At 47.4% G+C, this 9762-nt stretch overlaps 1 non-coding gene across 1 annotated transcript; it reads right to left on the reverse strand.

The window, feature by feature from the left end:
* Positions 1–2650: 2650 nt before the first annotated feature.
* TRNAG-GCC lies at positions 2651–2721 on the reverse strand. Its single transcript has one exon. It is a non-coding gene; the product is annotated as a tRNA-Gly (tRNA).
* Between the last annotated feature and the right edge of the window lie 7041 nt (positions 2722–9762).

Raw genomic sequence — 9762 nt, forward strand, 5'->3', positions numbered from 1 at the left:
AAGACACATCTATTCGGGCAGACATGGATCGAAACATAACCCAGACCCAGTTTGCGGATTATGCTCAATGCATCATCATAAGACCTGGGAACACAGCTATTAGGGAACTGCAGGTTCAAAATATGGAGTATTGCATTGAATGCAGCATTGCTGATCCGATAGAAAGACTTGACGTGGAGCAACTTCACAGTGAAGGTAAATCTTGAAAATTTACCCCCTTCAACGACTGCTCGCTTCGCCTCTTCTATCACATCGGCAAACAATGACCTCTGTCCATCCTCAAGGTCTTCGGACATGTACGGATCCCTCAACAAGTCGGGAATTCTATCATCTTCAAACCCATCCTCTTTCTCCAAACCATCTTGCGGAACATCTTCGATAAAATCAAAGCTAGCATCATCACCATGGTGTCCTTGTGCATCGGGTTCAGCATGTTCGGGTTCAGCATGTTCAGGTTCAGCATGTTCAGGTACAACATGTAAAGGTTCTCCATGATGGATCCATCTATCATATGTGCTGGCCATCCCATTAAGGAGCAAATGATCTTCAACTCTTCCTTGAGGTAGTTGTTTCCTGTTCATACAGTGCTTGCATGGGCAAAAGATGTGAACACCCTCGGCAAAAACTGTGCGAACATGTAGCATGAACTCTTCCACTCCCTTGAGGTGTTCATTGGAAAGCCTTCGCACTCCTTTAGTAATCCATGTTCTATCAGCCATCTGCCAAATGAAAACAATGTAACAGCTTAGCATATTGGATAACTTGATACAAAGCTAGCAGTAATCCACTAAGAATACAAAAAAAGTTTTCTACCAAACCTAGCAATACAAAGATAATATCCTGCTACACAAAAGCACCATTTTCTCACAAGCATACCTCTACATTTAATTAGCATGAGCTATTAGCAATGAGCTAACAGTAGCAGCAGCATGCAGAACTAAATCAAACCAAAATCCAGAACTAGATCCTGCTTCTCTGCTTCTCTGATTCGAAACTAGCACTAAATCCTCACAACTAGCAACCCTAATCCAGAACTAGCACTAAATCCTCACAACTAGCAACCCTAATCCAGTACCCAGCTTACCCCGTCAAAACGAGATGGCCCTTCTGCCGTCGGATCCACGCCGCTGCGGTTGCTTCCGGTCGCCTCCGCCCCCGCCCCGCACCGGCTGGTCGCCTCCGCCCCCGCCCCTCACCGGCTGTCGCCTCCGCCCCCGCCCCGGCCGGTCGCCACCGCGTAGCGGCGGCAACAACCGCAGCACCGGACGGGGTCGCACCGCCGGTCACCACCGCCCCTCTCCCACTCCCGCCGGTCACCACCGCCCCCCCTCCCGCCGGTCACCACCGCCCCCTCTTCCGCCGGTCGCACCAGACATGTTATTGGAGGATTGATTTTCTGCTAAGTGCGGGAGTGTGTACCTGTCTGTTAACGAGGACACAGTTATTGGAGGATTTAGTTATTATGTAGAGTGGTATCTAAAATAAAATCAAAAAAAGTTTCGTAGCTCAGCGGTTGGAATTGGTTCGGGTGGAGCGCGAGGTCCTCTGTTCGATCCCCACCAACGCGTATTTTTGCCAAACTCTATTATGTAGAGTTCCATTCGGGCTAAACCCAACAGGCTGCGTATTTGATGCTGGATTGGCCCATTCGAACTAAACCCAACAGGCCCATTCGAACTAAACCCAACAGGCTGGGTACGATCTGGCCCAATAAACCCAACAGGCTCGTGGGCTCAGATTAGTTAAATTGGTGCTCTTCCTGCCAGTGGGTCCCCCTGTCAGTAAGTGACACATAAGCGAAAATGACACCTAACTACTGACACGTAGGCAAGAGTGGTGAAGTGTCAGTCTAGTCATCAGAGCTAAAAACCTTACCGATCGTATGACCATCAAAATTGGTCGTCAGCGGCCAGAATTAAGGTCATGGGCCATATCATTTTCAACATGACCAATTCCTCTCAAACAATTATGACCTTCCTAACCTGAAAGGTCGTAGGAAATTAGGGTTTGGACCCTCCCATACGGCCTACGACCAATTGCTGCAAAATGGTCGTAGAGTTATGACTAATATATCCGTGGTCATTGTCAGAAGGTCATTAGTTAACACATTTCTTGTAGTGACATCGCTTCGGCATCCTTCGAGACGCTGAAGAAAGCTAAGGATGACGCCGGGGCCGTATATGCACCACCATCCGCATCAGGCAACGATCGATCCATCCCATTTATGTTAATTAGCATATACCATATATGGGCAACGTTTTTTTTTTCAAACGATGTGGCTGCTCGTGATTCCCTAATCAGCTTGCTGATACTTCAGGCAATTTGGCAAAGAATATAAACCGGTAGAGCTAGGTATAAGGAAGCAGTATGGGACTAAACGTGAGTTTAGGCTGAGATGCTCCATCGTGCTCTCAATGAAGCTAGCCTAGAACGTGGAGGTTTGGCCCGTGAGAGAGAACAAAAATAAAGATCAGGCCAACTTTTGATTACATCGCGCCAGCGGCCCAAGAGCCGAGGAGAATATCAACGATTGGGGATGCAGCGAGATATATCAAAGGCCCACACGAAGGAAGCGATCAGTCTTTCGGTCGCGTATGGTTCTCAGCAACTAAACTAAACTTTTTATCATAGTACTTTACTAAATTAAGTGGGCGAGCGGCGGGAATCGAACCCGTATCTTCTCCTTGGCAAGGAGATGTTTTACCATTGAACTACGCTCGCTACGCTATATATTTTATAGCGTATATCCACTTGGGTCGACCGTCTATGTCTGGGTCGACCGTTTCGTTTCATTTTCTATTATATTAGATTAGAGTTTTCCTTATTTTTATTGTCTGTCAATGAATATTCTAATGGGACTGGAATTTCGTAATACTGAAAGAGAAGAACTAGCAATTCAGAATGCAAATTGCGTTTTAATTTTAATGCGTCTCACTATTCGAATTTTTTTTTTCAAGAAATGGCCTTTTTCTCACCCAGCGGGAAAAGCGCGATCGATCGGTCCACCGAGCGACGAGCGATTTTATTTTCCGAAACGGTACACGCTGTGGCATTTTACTGTATTATGTGGTTTGGTGGGAGGGCAAAACGGTCCAAAAAAAAGCATTGACGAAACTTTTTGGCAGAAACCTTAGCTCCTTTATTATTAGGTATAGACTAGTATAAATGCCCGTGCGTTGCCACGGGTACTCAAATTTTATTTCTCATTGCACATAATGCACATATGTAATGCACAACTCACCGGAAAGAAAAGTAATAACAGAAAAAAGGGAAACGACCAAGCCAGGTCGAAAGCCGACCTAGCTCGGCAGCTTCCGTGTACGAGCGTGCATGCGAGCCACACACACACATGCTAAACGGCTTGTCAATCCCAAACCCATGCGATCCTTCAATCCCCAAAATCCACAGCGCTGCCATGGACCCTAGCTACCGCAGAGCGTGGCGACTGATGGTTGAGGACGAAGCACAGACTTCCATGGAGAATACGGGCAGGTCACCTGCACCTGCTCGTGGAATCAGCCGGGTTGCAGCATGTCGGGGTGCAGCCAACACGCGTCGAATGATGCCTCGGGCGGCGAGAGTCTGATGCACCACGTCGAGGTTCGCCCAACCGATGCCAGGCAATGAACTCGATGCCCTTGCATTGGGCAGTGGGGGAGGCGGCGAGGTCCAATGCACCTGATCGCGGAGGGAGGGCACAGGTGGTGGTGTTGTTTCCAGCGCATCTGAAGGCGAAGGAGGGGATGTCGTCGGGTCGGGAGGCATTGGAGGAGAAATTTGGTAAGAGAATTTTCTTTCCTTTATCCATCCACGCAACATGTTTTATTTTCTTCCGATCAGTGCTCGTCTAGCTTGGATGTTGGTAAAAATTGAGAGAGCGATTTGTCTTCAAAATTACTTTTTTCCCTAGTGGCATATAGGAAGGTTGGCCTTCAGGTCTTTCATTGAAAAGATAAGCAATGCAAATCATAACACTTATGGTAAGCTTGCGTGCAATGCACGCTGACTAATATAAATATCATCACACATATTTGCAACCCTAAATTTCAAGTTCTTGTATGTCAAACATCACATCTATTTTGTCAAATACCCAAAAATATATATTATAATCACCAACAATATTTTTTCATACACCAAATGCTAGACAGCTGCATATGTCACACATACTTTATGCAGCAAATACAAAATAAACATTCTGGCATGACCAATACATATCAGGGTAAGATGCCAGCGCACTTGAACACATCCAGAAGTTTCAGCCGAGAGAAAAAAACGCCACACATTGCCAAGTTATACATAGAAATACTAAATGAAGCTAGAAAAAATAGTAATATACGAAATTTTGACATGTCAGCTGTGCTTTGACATCTATAGCAAAATAACAGCGCGGAATACAATAGTTCCTTTCAAAGTATCCTTCTTCAAATTGTTCGTTCATCTATAGGAGCCAATAGAAATGCTCAACTGAATAAATTATTGGTTGGGTATGGTTGCTATCAAGAGAATCTCTTTAATACCTTGCAGCTGCTAGCTATAATACCAACACATGGATAATACACGGTTCGTTTTTGAAGTAGTGAAAAATCTTCCTCAAGTAGCTATATAATAAATCAAGTCATCTAACTAAGGTAATGAGAAGCTCACTGCTTTATATTGGTGCTCCCATGACATCTCACTCCTCTATTCTCCTTCCCACCAAACTTTCTTCTCTCCAATGAAGTCCTCCTGTCTGTGACTTTAACTATCATGAGAGTTCACAGCAAATTAAAGAAATTAGTATCTTGACGATATATCAACCGTTGTTGATCCATATTGATGATACAGAAATAATGCATTTGTTCAGGATGAAAGATGATTAATGAACTATCAGTTGAACAGTTAAAAGGTTCCCAGATTATGTAGCATGTACATATAATCAATTTTCATTTGAAAGTGTTGCAAAATTCAAACTGAAGCGTGAATGGTTCTTTATCAGCCAGTGTAAATTTCTGGATAATAGAAATTTCATCTTCAAGACAATATAAATGACTACAGTAGGGTAGCTATTAAAAGTATAAACTAATATTAACAATGTATGTCAGCAGTGCAATGAACTGGAACCTTAGTTGGGGAATATAACGAAAGTTCATCTGTAATTTGTAGTTGTATATGGAAATTACAGGCTACCTCACAAATGGTAGAAAATTTGAGCACACACGCAAACATTACAAACAAGCTAAAAGTGCTTCTACTTTTCATCAAAGATGCGACAGCTAAAATGGAATGAGTTGCTTAATTTAACTTTGACAGAAGTGAAGAGGAAGGACCAAAACAAAAAGAGACATAATCTGAGAACATGCATCTAGAAAATAAATGAGAGCTATCTTAGAAAAGCATATAATGCTGCTACTGGCTAGCTTCTCCAGTATCTCATAGATTAAAGGTTTTCCTATACTTCCCAAAAAAACTTCGTAAGATTGTAGACTTCAGTTTCTCAATATCAGTACTCTTCCAGCATGGGTGGATCAGGAGCAAAAAAATATCTGGCAGCTCTTAGGAGATGGACAATTACTCGCTGAGAACGAGAGGATACCAGACATGATGTAGCCCCGCTCACCGACGACACTACATCAAGACCAACTAGTCCCCCAAGTGGACCGATGACTCGGGCTCGAGTTAAAGCGCTACATGATAAGGTGAATTCGCTCCTCACCACCCTTGATCTTGATACCCCGTTGGATGGAATGCTACCTCATGCCAACGTGCTATGTGTCATTAGGTACAAGGCACATCAAGACGCCGGAGAGGAGGACATGCCGTGGTCAAGAGGAGGAGAGGAGCAGCTGGTCATGAAGATGGACATGGAATTGGACCGGAAGTCGCCCGAAGATCGCAAGGACGAGAAGATGGCCGGCCGGTCCAGAACCCGGTTGACCGGCCTCCTGACCGGGTCACCCGGCCCAGAATCCGGTCCAACCGGGCCCCAGACCGGGCCATCCGGATCCAGACCGGCTCCCCAACCGGTGCCATCCGGGCGCCATCCAGTAACCTCGACACCCCGCCCGATTGCAGCCCGGTCCAGGACCCGGTCGGCGACCGGACTGTCCGGTCCCAGGTCCGGTCTGACCGGCCGCCTGACCGGCCTGACCGACTAAAGATACCTTTTCGGCCCGAACCAGTTTCACTTGTACCTTTTCGGCCCGTGTCGCCTTGTAAGACTATATAAGCACCCAGGACGCCCCCTTTACCCCTTAGACTTGTTTTGAACTCAAACCTACCTTTGAGCTTAGTCTCCCTTGGGTATCATCCCTCTGTAATCAAGGCACCTTGGTTGTTGACTTAGATCTTGTTGAAGGAGATTCTAGTACTTGTTACTCTCTCTCCTTCCCCAAGCTCTTCCTCTCCAATCCCAATCTCTCTCCGGGAATTCTACCGCGTGTCTCTTCCTCGGAGATTCTATTGGTGTGGTCCATCGAGCCACGGAGGTAAGCATCGGGTGTATCGGGTTGGTGTGCGTGCGTGAGTCTCGGAGTTCCTCGTGCCCGTCGTGTTCTTCGTGTTCATCGCGTTTTCCCATCTTCCCCTTGGTTTCGAAGTCAATCCGCGAGATCGGGCCACACACGGGGTCTTAGACCTCATCATATGGTATCAGCAGCTCTTGGTTACCGCGGATTTGACCCTCCACCCACCCGATTTCGTTCCTAGAAAATTTTCCAAAAATCCCCAAAAATAGCCCTAAATTGCCTTTTGACCGATCTGTGATTTGGTTGCGTTTTGAGTGGTTTTGGTCCGTGGATCTGGTGTTGTTGTGCTTGATCTACTATTTCCCCAACTTTTAGCCTCCAATTCCATCGTTTCCCTTCGATTTGGTCGATTTGGTTTTGGTTTGGGGAAGAACAGGAGAGAGAAAGCTCCAGCCCGCGAAATCCGGTTGAGCAGCCGGTCAACCGGGCTACAGACCGGCCGGGCCAGCCCAGAATCCGGTCAACCGGCCGCCCAACCGGCCAGGCCGGTCCAGGAGCCGGTCCAACCGGGCCCCATACCGGGCGCAGCAACGCCCCCTCATTCGACCTCGTCTTCCGGCGATCTCCACCACCACCACCACCACCACCATCGCAGGTATAACTTGCAGCTTTCACCTGGTAGCCCCTCTTCCTTTTGCGATCTATCCCATCGATCATTGCTTGTCTAGTGTTGCGAGACATTGCACGTGGCCCCGCATTGTGAGGTGTGTGTGTCGTGTTGAGTAAGGCACCTAAGCAAACACTCGTGTGGCAAGATAGCAAAAGCGAGGATAACGCTAACATAGTGCGTGAAAAAGCCCCAAAAACACAAAAAGAGTGCGAGTAGCACCATACATCCATACATCCATACGCCCATACATACAACGAGTGCAAGTGCCAACATATACAAAAGAGAAAAAGCTTTTAAGCAAAGAGAGATACGAGAAGAGAGGCCGCGTGCGAATCTAGTTGTCTCTTCCTTTGCAACCGAAGCTTTGCCTCTCCTTGTGTTAGTGTGACACCGAGCATCCGTACATACACTTTTCCGCTCACTTTTGGTTGCACTAACCCCGCTTATCTCGTGTGTGTGTTCCACAACCTTTTCCGTGTTTATAGTGATCTTCACATTGACATTTGGATTTTTGGACCTTACCCACTTTTAACAACATACTCGATCTTGGATTTGTCTTTTGGCTTTCCACAACACTCGCCTAACACCATATTTGCTAGCTTTTGCGTGTGGTTTTGCGTGTGTTCCCGATACACTTGATCTTGCTTTCGGCTTGGTGGATTGCCTCAATACTATCTTACCTTGGTAAGAGTGCGAGGTAGTCTCCTTCCACTAACATACACAACATAGTTCTTGTCTTTGCATCATGGATAGGAGTGGAGATGATGCAAGGGAGGGAGAAGTCCTCCGCAACACCGAGAGGTTGGCTACTCAACACAACCTATGGACGCAACGACAAGAGTTCAAGGAGCAACTCACCCTCTTCGAGACACGCATCGATGAGCAATACGATGAAGTGGCACACAACTTCTACGTTGTGAACCAAGACTTGGCTCTCCTTCGCGAAGCTACGGACAACTTGAATGGCCAAATGGCGGCCAACGATGCGAACATGGAGCGGCGCATGGATAGCCTCGAGCGCGCCATCACCAACTTGGGTCGTCATCACCGACACCGCTCTACTTCATCATCCTCAAGCTCATCACAAGATTACTACTCTCATGGTCATCGTTCGTCCTCAAGCTCCTCCTCAAGGCATGAAGACCATCATCGACCGCATCGCTCACATGCTCGTCATGAAGACTCTCGCTCCAACTCTAGGCGAGGAGAAATCCATCGCCATGCTCGTCCTCAAGAACGTCCTCCACAAGATCGTCCTCAACCGGATGGCAATGCCCACCATGGGCGTGACGGCCACCCACATGACAACTTCTTCCACAACATGGAACCACATGGAGATGCTCAAGGCCATGGACATCAAGACCAACCGAGGCGTGATCTCCGCAATCATCCTCGCCATGACCAACGTGGAAGAGGAGACCCACACCATGATCAAGACGAGCAACCCAACATTGAGCGTCGTCAACCACCTCGTCAAGATCTTCAACCACATCCTCACCGTGAACCAAGTGAAGCAAGTGTGCACCTCCAACGCCAACCCAATGCTATGGTTGGCCGTAGAAGACCTCCTATTCCTCCTCAAGCCGCAAGAGATGAAGGTGCCCCTCCTCGTCGAAGAAACTTGGAGGATGAAGAGAACATGTTTGGAAGACTCAAGTTCACCATGCCAAAGTTCAAGGGAGAAGAAGATGCCGAGGCCTACCTCTCATGGGCACTCAAGGTTGACAAGATATTCCGCATCCACAACTACTCCGGTGCCAAGAAGGTGGCTATGGCGTCTCTTGAGTTCGAGGACTACGCAAACACTTGGTGGGAGCAAGTCCTCACTCTTCGAGAAGAGAAGGGTGAACCTCCAATTGCCACTTGGGAAGAAATGAAGAAAGAAATGCATGCTCGCTTTGTCCCCACACACTACATGACCGACCTCTTCAACAAGCTCCAAAAGTTGAAGCAAGGAACCAAGACCGTCGAGGAGTTCTACAAGGAGATGGAGCTCACTATGATGCGAGCCAACATCCAAGAGTCCGATGATCAAACCATTGCTCGTTTCTTCAATGGCCTCAACTATCCCATCAAACGAATTGTGGAGTTCCAACCTTACTCCAACATGGTTGAGTTGGTCCACCAAGCGTCGAAGGCCGAGCGCCAAGTGATTGAGGACATCAAGTACTCCAAGGCCAAGACCTATTTCTCCTCCAAGCTCGCTACATCGACTCCTCCTACTACATCGACTCCTTATGCTATAAGTGCCAAGGCCGACGTGTCCTCTACAACATCCAAGAAACCGACTATCCAAAGTAGCATGAAGCAAACGGTCTCCTCCACCGCCTCCTCTAAGGCATCCACGGGACCCTCTAGTGTCACTTGCTTCAAGTGTGGCACCCAAGGCCACAAGTCGTTTGAGTGCAAGAACACCAAGGTCATGATCACTATGGAGAATGGTGATATCGAGACGCTTGATGAGGATGAATATGAAGCCCTTGTGCAAGCCGCCGTGGAAAGTGAAGAAGCTTATGAGCAAGAATGTGGAGAAGATCCTCTCTTATGTGAGCATGACCCAAGTCCCTCACTTGTGGTCACAAGGGTGCTAACAACACAACCTCATGATATGGAAGAACAACGGTGCAACATCTTCCAAACCCGTGCCGG

The sequence above is a fragment of the Lolium rigidum genome, chromosome 3 (assembly GCF_022539505.1).
Source record: "Lolium rigidum isolate FL_2022 chromosome 3, APGP_CSIRO_Lrig_0.1, whole genome shotgun sequence".
In the NCBI taxonomy this organism is placed as follows: domain Eukaryota; kingdom Viridiplantae; phylum Streptophyta; class Magnoliopsida; order Poales; family Poaceae; genus Lolium; species Lolium rigidum.